The 21,936-nt window shown below is 31.2% G+C and overlaps 1 protein-coding gene across 4 annotated transcripts in view; it reads left to right on the forward strand.

The window, feature by feature from the left end:
* The window catches only part of LOC124540423 (latrophilin Cirl), a 301,607-nt gene that overhangs the window by 66,849 nt on the left and 212,822 nt on the right, over window positions 1-21,936 (forward strand). Inside the window, exon 2 of one of the 4 annotated variants that reach the window (XM_047117971.1) lies at window positions 6,945-6,982. The exons of the other annotated variants lie outside the window; for them this stretch is intronic. The gene's annotated coding sequence lies outside the window, so the exon portion shown is untranslated. The remainder of the gene's footprint in view (window positions 1-6,944; window positions 6,983-21,936) is intronic. 4 annotated transcript variants of the gene reach the window in all.

Here is a 21,936-nt window from a genome sequence, read left to right on the forward strand (position 1 = left end):
AGTCGCGGTCTCCGGACCGTTGCTTAAAATATAGTATTTACGTATTATAATTTCGTTTTGGACCCCAAGATTTATGCCCCAATAGACGCGTGATTTGTGACCTGGTGTTACTAAACATTTAACGGAAATGTTTTAATGATTACGTACATTTATTGATATTTTATGTCTATATGTTAAATGTATAGATTTCTCTCATAACTACTAGCTAGTTTGAATTAAACTGAAATTTTATATATAAAGTAGCCTAAAATACTCCTTATCACACAAGCTATCTGCCAGTGAGAGTCCCATCAAAATCGCTGCAGCCGTTCCAGATATTAGCCGGAACAAACAAACAGACAGACCGACAAAAATTGTTAAAGCAGATAAAAAAAGTTATTTTGTAATATGTACCGTGTATATAATGACTTTAGTAAGAAACGGTTAATTTAATATTACAAACATACACTCCATTTTTAGATATAATGACATATATTTGTTTAAGTAAGTTATATGACGAAACAGACCGTCATATAAAATTAAATATGAAATTTTAAGTAACGATGAGTGACATTAGTTGACGAGACAAGATATTATGTGACGTAATAACGCTATATTCGCCCGTGACATAGCTAACATCACTAGCCAAAGCTTTTATAAGATTATTCTAGCTCATTTCTATTATTTTGACGTAATGCTACGTTTAGACACACCGAGCAACTTATCACGTTCACACGACATGACCTAGACGTCAATCAAAGCGTGTCTTTAGCTATTTTTTATCTGTATAACATTTGGTCAAATTCTTGAATATGAATCATTACATAGTATAAAACAAAGTCGCTTACCGCTGTCTGTATCTAGGTATGCTTAGATCTTTAAAAAAACCTAAACGGATTTTGATGCGTTTTTAATAGATAGATTGATTCAAGAGTAAGGTTTATATGTATAATACAAGCACAATATAGTAGAGAATCACTGATAATGTAAGTTTTTAAAGTTATGCAATAAATAAACCCTTTTTTGTGCTTACATTGCAAACGCTGCTTAAACCCAATCAAAATAAAAATAATGTGCTACAGTATTGTACACCTATATCTATCTCTTATGGATAGACCACAACAGCCATTTAGTATCTAAGCGATTTTAAGCAAAACAACACTAATTCTTATCTAATTAAGTACCATAAATACGCTGTGCAAATCATATCGAAGATATTACTCATTTATAAATAAAAATTCAAAAAAGAAAACAAAAACCGACTTCAAACAAAAAAATAATTTAAAAGAAATAAATATGCACGAAAAAGTAGAGTCCTCCTAAGTAAAATGAAATGAAAAATATTAGACTACTTAAAAGTCGACACGATAATATAACGTACTTATTGTTATTGTTATATTCGGAGCCGGTGTCTTCATTCGGTGATTATCCAAATCGGTCCACCCAGTAAAAAGTAATGAGGTAACAAACATTGAAAAAAAATACAGACGAATTGATAACCTCCTCCTTTTTGAAGTCGGTTGAAAACGCAGGGACATAGCGGTGTATTGTCTAATGACAGAAAAATTGGGAACATTGTAAGACATTCTGTAGTATATTCGTATCATTTACCGAGTGAAACCGGGGCGGATTGCTAGTAATTAACAAATGAAAAATATTTTAATATTAATATAATTATGTTAATAGATATAACGCTTCTACAAGGTTATTTCTAACGATTTTTTGCCCTGGACTACGATATAACAATTTTTTGTTGCAATCGTTATCAGCATGTACAAAGGTGTGAATTTAATTAGATCGTGTATTTATTTTTTATTAACACTGACCGGTTAAGTTAATCCGTCATTCGTTTTAAAAATGGAATGATATGTTTTAAATTAAGAATTGTTTTTCAAAAACTAAACTTACTATTTGACGCTCTTAGTCACTCATGACTTTTATATAAACTTTGTAATTGAATGTTTATTTTTTTAACATCAAGATGAAATCAGCTTGGATTTTATATACATAATACATTACACATACAAACAGAGAATCGAATTTCGTGTATGTATACAATTTTATAAATGTGCTTGATATATTAATAATCTTACTTATGTTAAAAAAAAAAACAAACCTAAATATAATTATTTTCATAAATAATAATAAGAATGTAAAATATATTTGATATTCTGAACAACATACTAGTTAATAAAATTAATAGATTCAAATATACACAATGAACTCCTGAGTCAGCTATACAGTTCAATGACCCCGAAAAAAAAATATCCCCAATTTTTGAACGAAACATAAAAACAGTTGGAAATTATCATCTCGACGTATTGGGCGTGTTTCGTTAATTGCTTTAGTTTTTCATTCCCAGATCAAAACATTTCATTTTCATTCATATGACTTCACGTTTTATTTACTAGGATGATTTCATTGTAAAAACACGGGATGAAAATTGGTTTTATAACGTGGCGTTTTTATGTCTATTTTGTTTTCTATCGTATTAAAAATTGTCGCTTAATACATAAATTGCTTGGCGTAACCTAAGTATACCATATGCATGGATTTGAATGAAAATAGCACTGACAAATCTGGGAGTCATTTGCAAACCATAAGACATTATTCATTTTGTTTTTGGACATATTAACTTTGTCCGTCTTTCGAAAGCCATTATGTAATAATGAATTGTTTAATTTATAATCACAAAGATTATGATAACTATGGTACGATTAATTATTAAAGATTTATAAATAGCTAATTGAAATATACCTTTCTGTCTGTCTTTCTTTTTTTTGCCTGACACATGACAACTGACTCTAAAACGCGAGCGAAGACGCGAGTGACTTCTAGTTAGTAATAGTTGCGTCGGTGATAAAATCACGTATGTTTTCCAATAAGACCGACAGTGACCGACTAGCTAAATATACTCTCAATGGCCGCTTGTGTAGAAATCATCAACAAAATTAGATTTATGCGTTTTATTATCTGTTTTATCTGTACGTTTAGAGTAATGAGATGAAACGTTCGTGTAATGGTCGCTGTAATTCGCTGCTATTTTATCGTATAATGTTATAATTGATAGTATTTATGTATTTCCAGTATTTATGTGTCGAAATATATTCACGCTAGGTAAAAGTGAATCTTTATATTTGTAAATATATGTTTTTGTTTTTTTTTTATCTCTTTTTCTATAAGCGATTTAAAAACCATAATATTTCAAGTAAAGTAATGTTACTTTAAATATCTCAATGTTAAACTGATATTTTACTCTTCAAGAGATGTAATACAGCCTATTCGTAATAAGTCTAATCTGAAACTAATACCTTATCAAATGTTTATAACAGTACAATAACATTAATGAGATCAAAACTATGACATTATTGGTCTCAAGTTTTGGTCCCTTTATGTATGACATGTATTGAATTACATGATGATTGGTTGTGTGTGGTTTAGATGTGTTAGCGTAAACAGACTCCCACATTTATATAAGTAACAATTACGATACCTACTAAGTAAATATTATCAGCGGAGCTTCCGACGAGTTTACAATGCTCAAGCAATGTGAAGCGGAAAGTGCGTGATACCGAGATCAAAGTGAACGAGTGAATGAACGGTTGGTCTGTTCAGGCGAATGATTCGCTGGAGTGACCGTGTGCGTCAACCGACGCGTTCAGACGTTAAACTTTCTAGGCTTTTAATAACTAACTTGTGTTACGTGTATTTTTATATACTCGTCAAAGCTTAGATTTATTTTTATGAACAATTGAATTTATAATGGCTGTTTTAAAGTTATTCATTGTATACTCGTGGTGCCTTTACAAATTATTATTTTTTAAATATGTTGCATGTTTTAAAAATAATTAACATGTCATGTCACAAAAAAAAGACTTTTATTATTGAAACTGATTTATGCTAGCTCGTAATATGTCATAACAATAATATGGGTTATGGGATGTATGCATACTTTCCGAAACATAGACCGCTTGAAGAAAAAAAAATAGAGCGACGTATGAAAAATAAATCTCAACTAATAAACATTAATATGAGTAATGTATTTAATAAAAATAATTTAATATACATGTCTAGGTTTATCAAAGTCTATCTTGAACAAAAAAAAAGTAATATTACGAAGCTGCGCGTAATATAAATGTTCTTAAATATAATTTAGTATTTCGTAATGAAATCACCAAAAATTATTACAATTCAAATAATTTATACAGAATGAAAAGGCAAGATTTTGTCTAAGTTCCATAGGTAACGTAGAACCTTGTCTAAATAGGAAAAAACTTGCAATAAAATAAAACTAACCGCCCATAAATGTGACACGAGCGGACAGAGGTCCTTGTGTAGGGTACCGAGTCTAATCCGTGCTGTTCTGTGTATTAGCGGGGATACACATGAATCAGAATTAAGAGAAAGGCAGGCTTCACAGTGTTTTCGCTGCAGAATATATAGACTTGCAAAATTCAGAGGTGCCCGGTCTTAGAATCGCTTGCTTTCCTCGTTTTCTATTTGGTTGGCTATTTTTGTTGTGTTACATAAGAATATAAAAATGTAATGTCAGGCAGTGAGGCAAAAATAATTTTCATTTTCTGCTCATATTTGGAACTAAAAGTATATGTATCTCGTGCCAATGCCAGTAATTTGCCAATCATTTTTAAGATACACATTAGAGCTTTTCCAGTAAGTTAATTTAAAACAATAGTTTCGTTAACACTTAAATAATTAGGCTTATTAATCAATAGAGTATTTTTTAGATGACAGCGTGGCATTGGCTATAAGAAATAGTATTAAAAGAAACAATGCACCACCATGGAAAATAATATGTCATGACTATAATTACACTGGCTCACCGTTCAAACCGGAACATAAAACTAAGTAATACAGTATAATAATGAGAAGTTTCTAACATCATATTTATAATTAAATATATTTTTAAACATTTGATCAATTTTGTCTGTATTACTAATAATAGACATATGGGTTTGTACAGTCAGGGTAAGAAAATGGTTCATCACCTTAAGATCTATTTTCGTGTGCTCAGTATGGGCATTATCTGCTTTAACGATTGAGAATGACATATTACGTCGCATTGTCATTATAAGTCACACCTAGCAGAGTACTATGTAAATTTAATTTTATATCCAGCTGTCTGTTTAGTGTTTATTTTCAAAAGGTACTAAGAGTATACTTGATAAAAAGGTTTTCTTACTCTGACTGTACAACGAATAAACTTCACATTAAAACGCTGACATATTACTTAGCTGAGTGTTGTTTGTTGTTGTTTTAAACGATATATTTATTAGAAATTATGTGTGTAAGTCATTGAGCCAATGAAACAGTCTGTACAGGAATGCGTTCACTTCGGATTGAGTAATATTAACTCGTTTGTTAAATTATGGTCGTTGTATGCTGTCTAAATATAATATACATTTGAACTGAAATAAGTGTTGTGGTTAACGCTTTATGAAAATTTATTGCATGTTGCTCATAGTAAACAGTTGGATATGTCATAAATAAACACGACCATACCAAAATGAACCAAATATTTTGACCAATAAAATCTAAATCAACATGTTTCAAATTGGCAGTTATAGACATTTTTGAATTGAGCTACAAGTCATCGGGGTACAATGAAAATAACAAAAAAAAATCGAATCAGTAGAAAAGAGCGTTACAATTCGAACTAAAAACGTTCTTTTTTCAAATTGATTAACACTTTGACATTTCGCCTTTGTCAATATATCCTTATTCAATTTATTATGTATTACCGTAACAAGTAAACGAATAAAATTACATAATTTAATATCGGATTATGTGACATTTTCTGATTCTAATCTCTTAATTACACAATCGTAATCAGTCACTTGTACCATTCAGAGCGGAATTGAATGAATGAACGGCTGATTTATTTGCTCGCCGATCCCAGCGGAATGGTTGCATGTAAATCGGCCTACAAAGCTTTGACCGGAATTATTTAGAATGCTTAAATAGATGAAAACGAGTATTTGCTTCGTTCAAACACGTCTTATTTTAGACAAGAGTTTAAATGGTGCTGTAGGTGTTTTTGTTTGTATATTTAAACAAGTGTATATATATACTTTATCGTTTATGTGTGTGTGTTTGTAAATATGTAATAATTAAGTCATAATATTACAAGAAAATGAATGTGTGTGTGTGAGAGTGAATAGAAACAAATATACTTCTCCCTTTCGATCTTAAGTAATTTCACATTTGAAAGAAGAAGACAGCAATAATCATTAGTAATTCAAAGTTGGATTTCGCGCTATTTTGACTGTAAATTTAGATTTTTTAAAAGAATAGAAGCTACCCATTATAAGGAATTACTAATCATTCTATTTATCCAATTAGCTGAAAGACTACTGGAAGTGTGGAAGACAATAGCCCAAAGGTTCATTCAGGGTCAACATCGAACCAGCGACTTATAACATCGCTAGCCGGTCTGTAAACCATTGCGCTATTGAAGCTTAAAATGTTTGTAATTGTCCCACAAAGAGCCGATTTTAATGCCGAGCAAAATCGCGGCTAAAACATTTATAATAAAAAAGTTTTGTCGCCTACCGTGGTCGATAGCAAGTAGGGTGGACAAAAAAAAGGTAAATACGTATATTGTACCTCCGCAGGCTTTACTCTCGAAATTTGTCCAACAAAAGAATCTTTTTTTTCTGTTCAATACTAAGAAGACTTCGGTTTTCTATTGAAGTACCGTACGCAAAAAAAGTCTCGAGATTATTGAGATCGTATTATTTGCTTTTATTGTAATATTTTTAAATAAAAGTATGACTATGTTTTTCAATTGGGCTTTAATCATTTTAAGAAATTGTTATAGTTGTAGAAAATCTTTATAATTTCTAATTATTCAAAATGTGTTGTAAAATATAACAAGTCTCAAGACTATTTTTGTTAATATTCCCAAATTATTCTATAATTAATAATGTTAATACATTTTGTTACAGGTACATACAACATTGATCTAACAGCATTGAACTCTAAGGTAACAGTAATAAAGATGTTTTTTTGGTACTTTCGACCACATATACGAGATAACATAATATTCTCGCAGAATTTCGTTGTTTTTGCAAAATCGTCAGAAATTTCCTTTTCTTGCTGACCCTACATCTAACCAAAGGGACTGAGACGAATGCCGAACAAAGGTAGAGAAACCAATTTGTTACGTGATAATATGCCCCCCTCCCGCCCCCCCTAAATACGAAATGAGACTTATTTCAACTTTACTTCTTGTCTTTAATAAAACCTACAGCGTCCATTGTTTTTGGATCAGGGGAACATAGCACAAACAAACATTACCATTTGTTGCTTATCATAATAATAATAATTATTATTACATAGTACTTATAAAACAAAAGTCGCCTACCGCTGTCTGTCACTATGTAAGCTTAGATCTTTAAAATTACGCAACGGATTTTGATGCGTTTATTTTTTTAATAGATAGAGTGATTTCAGAGGAAGGTTTTTGTATATAATACATGTACAATATAGTAAATAAACCAGAAAAAATCTGTCGAATATTTAGTATTGGTATTGAAGTCGTGCGAAGTCGGATTTGGTCTCTAGTTACGATATAAAACAAACTATGAGTCAAATCTTGTAATTTCTTATATATTATTAACATATAATTATTTCAAATTAATACTCTCCTTTATAATGATTTTAGTAAAAAATTGTAACAAAAATATTTAGTTCTATACATAAAAACTTGAAATATAAAATGATTATTGACATATCCCTGAATACCGAAAATTACGTTTTCAGAATAAATATAGGTAATTCTCGATCAGAAGTGCTCTAGGAAAATCGACTTACGTCAATTCCCTTTTCTATTGGACCAATATTTGTCAAAGACAGAACACTGTAGGGCTGTAGGAGATAATATCTGTAAGGCGCTTATGTTCATAGATTTGTCTTTGAGGATTGTAATATGAGGGCAAAGATTATTATACTTATAATATTGTCTCCGTATTAAATAACGTGTCGTGAATTAATCATTGATTTTATAGGTGACGTAATCTTATAATTAGTAATGATTAGTTTCCAATTGCTTTAAAGCAGGAATTTGATATCTTTTCTGTACTTTGACAGCGTGTTTGTAATCCTTACAATTTTAGTAGTCTTCATGATTCAGTTCACATTTAACAAAAGAACACTTAGTAATGTTCCATTTTTTAAATTATATTATTTTTTATCTGTGCCGTACAAATGATTTTGCACAAGAATAAGCGAATTAATTTGCGTATATGTAAAAACTTTTTTGTGTGTACAGAAATATTAAAATACGCCGTAGCCTATTTAAAAATCGAATCTGTTTTTATTTGACGAAATTTGATATTGGCGTCGATTTCTAAAATGTCGTAAGTGCTTGAAAATTTATTTTCTTGTTTAACAAAAATACTAGAATCATCCTCGATATACTTTCGAAAACTCCAACGTTCGGGAATCGTTACAAACTTTTATACGTTGTAATAGTATTGATGTTCTTCCATTGAATCGGTTATCAAACGAAACAAGCTTGAAATTAAAAGTAGTTCGATTCGAGAGAAGCAAAAAAAAGCAGCGTTTAATAGCTTTCAAAGCACCCATGAGAACTCCGTAACCGGTTAGGTTACTTACCTTTGTGAGCAACCGGCAGATAGAAAGTAAGAAACGATACGACGCCACGCACACGTATTACGATGCTAATACAACTTTTTAATTGTAATCTTATTACGTACCAATAAATTGTAGGTAAGTAGAAAAAGTAGAAAAAGAAAAAAAAATAAACAGCTAGTTATCTCATTGATGGACTAAAACCTCCTTTAAGGAAGATATTTTGGACATAATTCCACTATGGCTAGGTAGAAACATATATGCTAGAAGTTCATTGAAATGAGGCAAACCCCTAATTCCTTTACGATATTTTATATCGAACAAGAGATAAATAAAATTATTTGTAGTCTTAATACATAAATATATCCTTCAACTGTCTTCTTCTTTTAAATGTTTGATATTTACTAAGATTCGAAATAAAAAAAAACGATGTGTAATACTTATAATTTCTAATGGGCTTATGTAACTGCAAGTGTTTGTATAAATAACACAATAAAAATAATAAATTTAAGATCCTTCACATTCTGGTTGTATTATAGATGAATAAATAGACAACTTTGACGCATGTCACTGAAAATCCTAGTACAATCCCTGCAAATCGTAAATCGTGACAGATCATCTGTCTCTCTTTCTCTTCCTTTATCTCTTTTACTCTCGATAAACATAATACTTTATCATAGGTCAAGCAACAACTGAATCCTTAATCATCAGAAAATAAACACTCTGTATATTTCATATTGCATATTTGCAAAAATATAATAACAAATTAAATAAATCGTTTCAATGATTTACCAATTAGTATAATTGACAGCTTCCATTGAAACGCAAGCTCTATTTTGATTGACTTATTGAAATCTGTAACACATACGCTTTGATCTTTTGTAATTCTGGAAACATCTGTTCAACCTGGATTCAATTATAATTATCGATGTATTTTGATTGCAAATATATTTATCACGATATATTTTTAAAATGAATTTCTTGGTATGATATAATTAGTATTTGGATCAGCAGATTGATTATTCCTAGGTAATGCTGATAAAACATTTACATCTTACACATTATTAAGTCTAGTTACTTTTACTACCTTATTCTTCCTTCACAAACATTTTTAAAGGATAGATATTTGATGCTTTTTTATTATTCTTTACTACAGTAAATAGCGTATTTAAGTTTGGGTTTCTCTAGGAGCATGATATATAATCGTGTCGGATGCTTGAAGTTACGATCATATGTGTCGAAAATATTTGATATACATTGTCTTCTTTATTCATTTAATTGATATCTTTAATTATCCTCTGAAATCCTAAAAATGCCTGTGATGATTTGGTAAAATTTATAAATTGTAAATCCAAAAAGCCTTAAGTCGTAGTTGATCGCTGGTCTCCCATAATTGCTAAGAATCAGAATAATAAATATAATTAATATAAGCGAAAGCATTACGCAATAGTTTTTTTAATATCGAGTACATCTGATAGTATTTTTATTTGAACATTTCCTTTGTATTCACAAAGGGAATTGCCTAAATAAATAATCATATAAAGTTTTTCAAACACTGACAAATTAAATATGCACAGCGCATTAACATATTTAGCAGCAATTTACATAAACGTAAGTAGCTGTCAGGTTCGGCCACTTTACGACACTAGCGCACTCTATAATGAATACGAGTTCATTCCTGTCTCCCCGTGTAGCCATTACTGACGATGGGGAATCGGGGAAAAACAAACACATGCCTGTGCAAATACAGTGCCCTTTTCGGTGCGTCCCATGTGGATGTTACTGTCATTGTTTGAATAAAGAACGTGTGAGTTTTTTGACACTTGAAAAAGGATCAAGCTTTTTTCGATCCAATTCTGTTTAGCAAAATATTTTTACTAGTGATGTGTGTGATTTTATTTCATGACACTTTCGAATCTTCTGTTTACAGATTATACAAAGTTTACGTTGCCATGACGGCGAGCTTTAGAAGATGAATGTAAATATTATACTTAATCTTCTCTATGTTGTAATAATATTGTTTTTTAAAATAGCGCAATCCTTGCATTCACACATGCTCACATAAATACACATACAAAATTTAAGTGCTAATGTTTAACATTTAAAATTGAACAAAAAAATGTATAAGTGTAGCCCAAGTTACTCTTTATTATATCACTTACCTGCCAGTGAATGTCCCGTCAAAATCGGTCTAGCCGTTCCAGAGATTAGCTGGAACAAACAGACAAACATTCAAAAATTGTAAAGAATGTTATTTTGATTTATGTACCGTGTATAATAGACGTGTATTGAGTAAAAAACAGCTATTTAAATATTACAAACAGACACTAAAATTTCATTATATGCATACATGATTAACTTAAATACTCGTCTTGATAATTAGTAATCATAAATAAGCCCCTGTATGCGCCACGTAAAGTATATATATTGTTATCATATATTGAAATCTTATCAGTTAAGAAGAAAAAAAAGAAGGTCATATATTAATCTTTGATTCAAAAAGTCTAATATATAGGTATATATTCGAATGATATTCGTAAATATAAATTAAACTACGTTTACGAAGAATAAACAAAATTAATGGTTATCATCTCCAATATTAAATCACGGTTTCATACTTATCTCCCCTTAGAAATGCCATTCAGCAATCTCCCATATTTATTAGCAACGATTTGCACGTGTTGGACACGTGTCAACTATATTGGTTGCTACCATATTGTATTGGGCTGTGGTGACCCAAGTGATTCAATTATTATTTCTGCTAAGCAATAATATATCATAGTCAATTGTTATAAAAGTAAAATTTGCTTGATAAAATTTTTCATGATCAAAACAGCTTGGCCCTGTGTATGGAAATTATGAGGTTTCATGCCTAACTTTTCGCACATTTACAAAACGTCCCTTAGGAGTGAGTTGAACTTAGTAATCTGCCCATTGATGGAAAGATTCTTTATAAAAGATTGATATTTGACATTTCTGTGTGATTTCGTGGACCTATTTATCAGGCTTAGCGACAATGACCTTTTGAAAATTATGCTTTATTTTCTATATCATAAAAATATTAAACCTTAGTATCCTATCTTTATTATTATGAACAAGAAACATGCCACTGTTTGGGTTTTACTTTATTTTTATTACCGCAACGTACAGTAAAAGATAAAAGTACGTTGTGTTTTAAAAATTCTCATTGTTTGGAAAGGTCTTTGCCCTTAGAAATACTAAAATAGACTCCTATATTTATATTTTACTGAAGGTTATATTATTCTCAAGGCTTCAAAACACGCAATGCATGAATGGTAATTACAGTATTGGGCTATAATTGGTCTTTGAATTAATACACTTTTGACTGCTTCACTGGTCTAGTGGCTACATGAGTCTCCATATCCCGAGATTTTTGGTACAAACTCCGAATCACACCATTAAAACGTGAAATCAATTTTTCTGTCAAGATTTTTTTACAACAATCTGGAGTTTTTTGAAGATGGCAGTGTGGACAATTCTATGCTTTATAAAGCACGTTAAACGGTCTTGCACACGAACCCAAGCTCATGTCGAACTGCTATCCCATCGGATTATGAAAGTGAAAGAATAAAAAGTTGCACACACAGATAATCCCCATACTATCTTTGTAATTGGACATACCCCATTGAGAGGTCACCTTGACGCAAAATCGATCAGGAAGACATCATTATCATTATACGTTCCATAACGTAACAGTAGGCATATGTTTATTTAAACAATTAAAATCGTAATCAAATTCAGTACACTCATGTATCTTCTCGAAAACATACGAAGATGTTTTACAAAAACATCCTGATCACCATCTGTTTCTAAATGAAACTTGTCAAGCGAGACTAACAAATCGGAGGTAACAAAAGCAAAATGTTTGACCTAAAAATCTGAAAGCTACGCCTATCACCGATACAGCTTTAGCTTGAAATAGTAAGGGTAACATCACACGTTATTACTTTATAATAGTAAGCTTAAACAAAATTGCTTAAACAAATTGGTTTAAACAAAAGACGAAAATCAATTGATCTAAAAAAAGCACAGTTTTTATATTGTAAGTTCTTAAGAGTTAAATATTTTCATGCGATCAAAATATGTCGCTATGAATTTATTTTTCAGAAGGGCTTTACGGCTTTATTAGTTTAGTTAGTTATGATAGTTGTTTGTAGTGTATGTAGGAGCCCTATCCGCGATTCAAGAGAGGGTGTGGCGGATGTGGAAATTGCGTTCCGGAACCCTTTGTCAGCTACGCTTTTTTTATTTACTTCGGCAGGTGTCGTTTCTCCAAACGTCGGTACCTATGTATGAAGTATTGGGATGTGTTCACTGAGTTTCTTCCCTCTCCCCTATGTTTGTTTGATTGATCTCGACTTTGTATTTTTAGGAAAAACATTTCGGCAAAATTGCAAAAATATTTATAATTTTTTTTTTTCTCAAATCGATTCATTATTTTTTTGTCATCGTTCAAAATAATTGCCAAAGCGTAGAAGTGCTAGAGAATCGGAAAAAATTGAAACTCGTTCTAGATTCTAGACAGTAATGAACTTCGCGACTGAATGTCACAGCGTTCGCGTTTTGTAGGCACTGAGCGTGTCAGAAAAAAAAACTGACCGAACCAGTCTGCAATGAAGCGGTCGGCGCCAATTATTGGGGGCGGGTTATTTCGCTTTTAGTAACGATAGACTTTTTTCAGTTCAAAATACATCATTAGTGATACTTAAATTATTTTGTATAAAGATATATGAAAGATAAAGTACATTTTTTCAACTCAACAAAACATGTCATATATTTGTTTTTCTCTTGTGAATTATTAACGTTTAAACTGTTTTAAAAATATCTGTTGTTTTACTCCGTACTATGCGAATGTATATTTGTCCTTTAGACAGTACGGAGCAAAGACAAACGTGATTTTTAGCGACAAAGTCAAATACAAAATCTTTATTCAATTTAGAAGCTTTACATTTACTTATTGACTGACAAAAATCTACTTTATTTTTTATAGAGAAGTTCATGGGAGTGAAGCCTCGTATTGATATAAAAAGCTTTAAATTTATTTAACAATAGTCTGTAAATTTCCCACTGCTGGGCTAAGACCTCCTCTCCCTTTAAGTAGAAGGTTCGGAACGTATTTCACCACTCTGAAATTTGTAATGATTTAACGGTCTCCGAGTAAGACTAGCAATATTTCGGAGATACCTATCGCAAAAACAGTTCCAACGATCTCACCGATTGAACAATGAAACCCATAAACAGCATCAGTTGAAGCCAAAACGAATCAGGTATAGAATTTTGTGTACACGTTATTTAAATCTTTATTCGACTGAACAACTTCACTAGTATTATTTATAGCTTATACAGACTAGCTAATATTTCAGAAGTGACAGCGATAATACTAAAAATGTTATAATATTCATCTATAAATCAAAGCGATTACGATCAGATAATTGCTCTTTGTTAAATTGGTGCGGTCGACCTCATAAGAATAACGGTAGTTATTTTGTTCCAGTAACAACGATTCTTGCGTCTATGCACATGAATTATTGTCTTTAAGAATGATAATTTTAAATTATGGATAGTCAATCATATATTTGATAATAATTGTATTTCTGATATAAGATATCGATAACCTCTTTTAAGCAATCATATTTTTGAATTTGAAAATAAAGTGGTCCAAAATGAAAAAAATTGTAGACCGCGTAAAATTTAACATTTTAATCCTTCATGTTTTTTAACAATTCCTTATTTTGTTCGCACGCTTGAATAAAATAAAAATGCTCTTGCAAGATTTCGGAAATAAGAATATCAAAGACAATTTAAGGTTGACAAACAACTGATTTGTAATAGTTTTGATGTTTTTATCGATATTCCTGTTAGAAATATTGCAAAATAAACTTAAAACCTTACAGAATTTAAAAATGTCAGGAACCGTAAAGGCGCGTCACAGTTTGTTTTGATCAAAGAGATTTGATTCAAAAAGCGATGTCATATAATAAATTCGAATAATCGCTTAATCGAATGTAATATTCGTAGCTTATTTTTGCGAACTAGGGTTATGCTTATAATTAAAACATACCCAATCGATTGAAATTACGTGCGTGATAATATAAAAAGGAATAATATTAATTTCAGTATTATTGAATTTGACAAGGTCAAAAGTCACATTGATACAAATTGAATTACATGTTGACTTAAATTTTGCATTAAAACAGTCATTTTTTTATCTCTAGTTCGCTGCTTAAGCCAAAAAATCAAACATCTCAAAGATTTAGAAAAAGTTTTTAAATTTTGAAACGTGTATAAAAAATAAGACGTTGATTATAGTAACCATTAATGGTCGTTAGTGTTAAAATGTCTTCTAAAACTTAATTAAAAAGTTTTAAAATTATCATAATATTGTTGCGTTCTTAAACATCGTAATACACTATAAGAATCTGGCCGTTTTTCTTTGCAGGAAAAAGTTCAATCCGACGAAGCTTTAAATTTAATATAATCCTCTAAAAGGAAAAACATATCATAAGTGCCTGTAAGATCTATTTGATTAAACTATGTATGATTTTGTCGTCAACCGCACTTGAATAACGCACGCTATACGTAAAGGAAAATGAAAATTGACTAATTGTCGCTTAATAGCCTTTTAGCGATCCTGATGGCAGATTTACCAAATTTAAGGACGTTAGTCATATACCTAATTGTTGATATATGATGATATACGTAAATGTACATGTGGTAATATTGTATTCATAGCGTTGTGTTATGTATCGTGTAAATATAGACTCTCATTCTATTGGAATAAATTTGCCTAATTATTCTCGTTAAAAGAATAATTTTGCCGAGCCTTGAAATATTTGAGGAATACGCGAAACAGGAATACTTCGCGGTTATTTTCGGTTATTTTCCAAAACTGTAGTAGCTTCATTTAATATAGTTGTTAAAAGACGATTCAAAAGCGTTTGTAAAAGCCTACTTGAATAAAGTATTTTTTTGATTTTGTTCGAAACAGTTTGAAGAGTTCGTGAGCCAATGTTGTACTCCAAGGTTTGTGGGTTGGTGGCGCATTGGTTAATATTAATCAGCAACTAATTCTATAGGCGTTGGTGCCAACCTACTGTCAGGTTTTGTCTAATTATTACATTAAAAAAAAACTTACTTTTACTATTGTTATTGAAATCAGTTCAGTATATTAATCTTGGCAACAGAAAAAAATCATCACGATATTTATTGCTACATTAAACGCCACAGCTGTAACATTATATATCATTAAACGCTTTATTAACATCGTTTAAGTGCTTAAGTTAATTAAGTAAACACGTGTAATGAAACGGATTGAACTTGACTAAAAAAGTATCAAGTACATTTTTTCCGATATTAATATTCTTGGACACTATATTTTACCTAGAATGTGTTCATGATTAAATTTCCTCTTTCATTGTTATTAAAGCGCTATATCTTTCAGATATATAAAAGAAATATACACTCGAGGTGAAAATAAATTCGATCTTCCCACTCGACACATCCACTAGATCTAGGCGGAAATCATTTGCGCCAATATCGCCCCCTTTTCCCTCACCCCTCCAGTCTTATATAGGTTGATTTAATAGGGTGACGAGTACTTGAGGAACTCGGTAAATATAATTTTTGGTAGGAAAATATTGGCCTTGTAGGTCGAATTCAAGATTGTTTGATATGTATTCATAGAAATTGTTTTCTATTAGCTCCGTCCGTTCGTACATTGTCTTCTTTTAAAGAAATCTAATGAAATTTAGAGATCATTTCTTCGTTCATCAAATTTTGATCAATACGTATTAAATATAATCTTTCATATTGTTAACCGTTGCAAAAGCCTCAGAAAACCTGGTGTAGGTTTCAATTATAACTATTAACATTAAAACAACACCAACAATAACAGCCTGTAAATTTCCTATTGCTGAGCTAAAGCCTCCTCTCCCTTTGAGGAGAAAGTTAGGAGAATAATCCAACACGCTGCTCTTATGCGGGTTGGTGGATTCACATGTGATAAAATTTCGTTGAAATTAGACACATGTAGGTTTCCTCACGATGTTTTCCTTCACCGCCGAGTTCAAGGACATGAAAATTCAATGGTGATTGCTTGGGTTTGAATCCACAATCGTCGGTTATATCTTAACCGATACGATAAGCGTTCTAACTACTAAGCCATCTTTCCTCCTTATACAATATAAGTATAGAGACTTATGAAATATATTTATATTTTAACAATGAAGAGATTGGAATATTTCAAGCTGAAGAGACAACGAAATAAGACAAATCCTTTTCACACAAAATACTAGTGTTCCAAAAAGCCTCAAGGCTCATTACATCACTTTCAATTCTTTTCAATAAATCGAAGCCCGTGTATTGTGCTCTCCGACTATTTTGTGACGAATTGGAACACTTGCCAATGTCAGGGTGGCGAGAGAAATTGGCCGTAAGTTCAATTTCGCTAGATGAAATTGTAGTGTATGACTGTAACATGTATTGAATTACCATGGTCGAAATTTTACGCTAAAATAATATATTTCGACTTCGGATATTTCATTAACATTTGTCACATTCACTTTTCTATATTTAACCCTATTGATTATTTTATATTAGTATTCCTTATGATCAATATATCGAGTTTCGTTTCTTGTACATTTGCTTCAGTAAAATCTATAACATATAACTTTACCAAAACAAAAACACTTAACATTATAGATGATTATACTTTTGATTGAGGAAGGATTTTTTCATTGCTATTTGAAGGCATTTTTTATTTAATCTACCATAAGTTTATGATTATTTGTGACATATTATTTAAGTATTTAAATCTTTGACTGTTGTTATTCACACTTCGAAAGTTTGAAAATAAAACTGTAATACATTAAAATCTATCTTTTGAGAATTTCTACAACAAAAGAGAAGTCAGCTTACTCTGAAAAATCTACATTGCGTATTAGCTTATTAGATTATTAGCTTTAATTTAATATTAATATAAGAACTCTTTTAAACTTACTTAATTTTTGAGTCATACTGCACAGAAGGACTCATGTTAAAACAAGTCCTTTCGTGAGACTATAAAATTTCTAATTAATTATAAATTTAATTTTTAATTTAATATTTAGTTAAGAAATTAAACCCAATGACTAATTGTATAATTAATGTTTTTTCTTCAGAAAATAAAATGTAATCGACTAATACGAATCTTTGAAATAAGAATTCCATTAAGAAATATTTGTGTGCAATTATTATTTAAAATGAGTACTAAGATTAAATATTCATCGAAACATTAACTATCATCTCTCTAGCTATATCCAATAACACAAATGCAATTAACACCAAGTTGGTCGTGGCAATTAATTTTAAAGTCAACTAATGTAAGATTATCAAAAATGTGAAGTTAAATCCTGTAAATGTAACTGGGCTATGGCCTCCTTAGTTTGAGAAGCTAACCTTCACACTTTTTTATGTGTGTTCTATATTCGTATTGTTATATTGTATTGTTATATATTCGTAGTACTGTTCTAGGCTTTACAGTGTCACCAGACGTTTGGGCGAGTACTATACCTGAGCCCTGAATTGGAGCGTTGGGCTTGGGGCTAACGTTCGTCCTGAGGTTGTCCTATAAGATCGAACCTCGGCTCAGAACCAAATCGGTGGTTTGTGAATTTAAGCGCTGAAAGAATTTACGTCGCTAGTCTGGGTCCTCGTTTCCGCCGGCGGTAACCTTCACACTGATGCCATCACTAGGTGATCTAATATAGATTGGTGGATATAAAGATTACCTTGTCTCTGATTGAGATTCAGATTCTCTAATCACTTAATCATCTTGGCTAACCTAGACTAGAGAGCTTATGGACAAATGAAATCAATTGCATATACTTTAGTGACATAAATAAATTTATATTCGTAGTTGAATAATAACAGGTGCGTTTTAAGTGAGCGTGTGAGGGAATGTGATTCCATTGGCTTCCATTTCGGAAAGTGGTTTTCTTAACACTTTGACTTGAAAGCATAAGTTAAGTTTCCGTTCCGACGTGATACGGCAACGGTCAGACCATATTTCAAAGAGACGAGTTCCTGGGCGAAGTCGTGACCCGGATTCATTCTGTTCGGGTAATCAGCACGTATGGACGAAAAGCGTTTGGACATGCAAGAGATTATTGAACCGATTTGTATTCGTATTTTATAATTATATTTACTTGCTAAGTTTTTGCTTAACTTATTTTTGTAGCATTGATTTGCATTGCTCTCGTCCGTAAACACTATTTTCATCATCATCAAACATCAATTCTTAAAATTCTCTGAGGAATGTTCTTAAAATATTTTTTAGTAACAAATAAGTTTTTGTGAGTACATAAAACTTTTCGATTTGGAAAATTCAATCAACGATTTTTTTATTATTATAGTTTGTAAGCGATAGTCTTGTCCCATTTAGCTCAAAATTTTATAGAAATTGGTACTTAGACCAGCTAAGTTATTCGCATAATTATATTACTCTCTTTTGTTTCTCTCGGTTTGGAGATCATTCCACCACACTGTAGAAACATGTTCGCCTATCTACCATCTATCATGCAACGTATAAAATAACATCTTTTATTCGAGATGTAAATTATAACATATCCGTAGAAATACTTAGACGATCCGAAAATACCAAGTAAAAGTACATCCTATAACTGTACGTTATATTTAAACATATCTGCAATGGATGTGAACGAATCTTTGACTTTCAAAGCAGGCTTGATAGGTTTTCCATGTTCGGAGTGAGTTTGTTTTTGTTGATTCATAACTCGTAACTAGACAAACATGGATACGTTTTTACGATCGGTATACAATTTGGGATCGGATAAACTTTCCAAATTGTTTCATCAATAACCAATAGTGATTTCCATTGGAGGTTGCCATCAAATTTGGCTTGTATGTTAAATTAGGTATGATTATATGACAATCTTTTATCGATGAAATTTTTTCAAGGTCAAACAAATTTTGCTATATTGTTGCATAGTGTAACTACAGGTATAGGGGACGTAACATATTAGTTCCTAAGGTTCGTGGTATACTGGCGATTTAAAAAAGGTTAATATTTGTAACAATATCAATCTTTAACAGCGTTGCTGAAAATCGCAGGATATACATCATTCTTATATATAAATAAATCATCAAGCGTGACATATACGGCTATCAAAATCCTTAAAAAGCACAAGTTGTCGCCCGCAGTTTCGCTGGCGTTTTAGGGAATTAGTTGTCATGTGTCAGGCAAAAAAGTAGCCTATGTTCTTTCTTGGAGTTTAAGTTTGCTTCATACCAAATTTCATCAAAATCCGTTAAAAGTGGTTTGGTCGTGAAAGAGCGACAGATATACAGACAGACAGAGTTACATTCACATTTATAATATTAATGTCAAAAATCAAAATCAAAATGAACTTTAATCAAGTAGGCATCAAAAGTGCTTGTAAAAACAAGCACTTTTGAATCGACATTTTAGAATTAAGAGAAGCTACCACCTGTTCGGAAAGTAGATTCTGCTGGGAAGAACCGGCAAGAAACTCAGTAGTTACTCTTTTTCAACATTTAAAAAATACAAAGTCGAGTTAGTTAAATAAGTTGATTATAAACTCTCGTAAACATTTTCTTCATATCAAAACACAGTAACGGAAATTGTTAATACAATTTAACATATAAATAATTCAAACATAAAACGAAATTAACCACAATATATATTTAATTACGTATATGAATGGTTGATTTCAAACATTCAAAATCTTCGATTCCTCAAATAAGTTTCGCTTATAATTTAACTATTGTTCCATAATTGATGTAATATTCAAATCTATACATATAATAAAATTGGAGTGTCTGTTTGTAGTCAAATAGCCTTTTATTTACTCAATGCATATCTATGTACCTTATGTACCTTACATATACCGAAATTACATTTTTTACAATTTTTGTGGGTCTGTCTGTTGGACCAATTTTGACGGGATAACTGATGTAATAGGGAGTAACTTAGGCTGCAGTAATATTTTTTTTTTTTTTGTTAAATTGAAACGCGTACAAGATCGCAGGCACAGCTAGTATGTAATAAACTTAATATGTCTTCAATGCTGCCTTTTTGATTCAAACGTTATTTGCGTAGAGCTATAGACGCTACCACACTTTCAAAATATGAACTTATGTAGAGCGCTTACAGCGTCTTAGGATCTGAGTTTGAGTCAGATTGCTAGTTAGGGTTGTCAGCGCCTTTCGAATATTTGTTATTTTATTTTTGAACGAACTAAACGAATATATATTGATAGTATTGAATATTTATGTTATCTTCTGGGTTGTGAAAATAAGTAATTCTAGACATTCTTCAAAAGCTGGCAACGAACTTGCCAGTCCCATGATGCAGGTCACCAGGCAATGTCCATAAGAGTTAGTAGAAGTCCCTATACATCAAATCGGCCATATGTCTGTTTCCCATCTATTACAATAAAAAATACCTTATATAAAAAATGAAGACTAATGCAACACCCCGTTTATTTTCGACGTTTTTTCGAAGAAACATAGAAGCAATATTATTTGTGTACAAAGACTAACGCGTATACATTTAAAATAGGTATTTTGTAAGCGAGTTATCCAAAATATCAACCCTAGCCGCATCTTATCTCACGGAGAGACACGCTTGACGGGGCTGCGTCAATAGACGAACCTATGGGCTGTGGCACAGCTCGATGTCTGTCGGTGTGTGCGAGGCTTTATATTATCTGACGTGTGCGCTTTTAAACCCTCGTGTAGGTTGGATCTTTATATATGGTACTCCTCATATTATAACGACTTAGAATCCACGTTCGATTTTTGAATAACATATAAAAGTAAACCATCTCGTACTTAGAAAATATATGATATAATTCTTCTGATAATTTTTGGACGAAAAAAGTTGAATATAACAACACAACTCTTCAATTTTATTACCTTTCAATATTCTATCATTGTTAATTGACTGGATATTATATTCAACAATATTGAGTCAAATATTGCTTGCATTGAAAAACCTAACGATAATTTAGATATGAATAACCAAAATAAATATCTAGACGCTCTCAGACTGCGTCGAATCCGAATTTTAATTGCAATAAAATTTATCAATACAGAAACTATGTAAGTGGAAAGATTTGCAAGCGATCCGGTATTTTCTGACGTAGTAAAATATAAATTCGAACCGAATCTTCAATTTTTATCGCGAAATAATATTGGAAAAAAAAAGAATTCCGAAATATTAAATTCGACGATTCAATATTTCCATTTGTTAAATAATTTAGTGAATATGGCGCTTATGAAGAAAAACAAGTTACTCCTGAA

The sequence above is a fragment of the Vanessa cardui genome, chromosome 25 (genome assembly GCF_905220365.1).
Source record: "Vanessa cardui chromosome 25, ilVanCard2.1, whole genome shotgun sequence".
In the NCBI taxonomy this organism is placed as follows: Eukaryota; Metazoa; Arthropoda; class Insecta; order Lepidoptera; family Nymphalidae; genus Vanessa; species Vanessa cardui.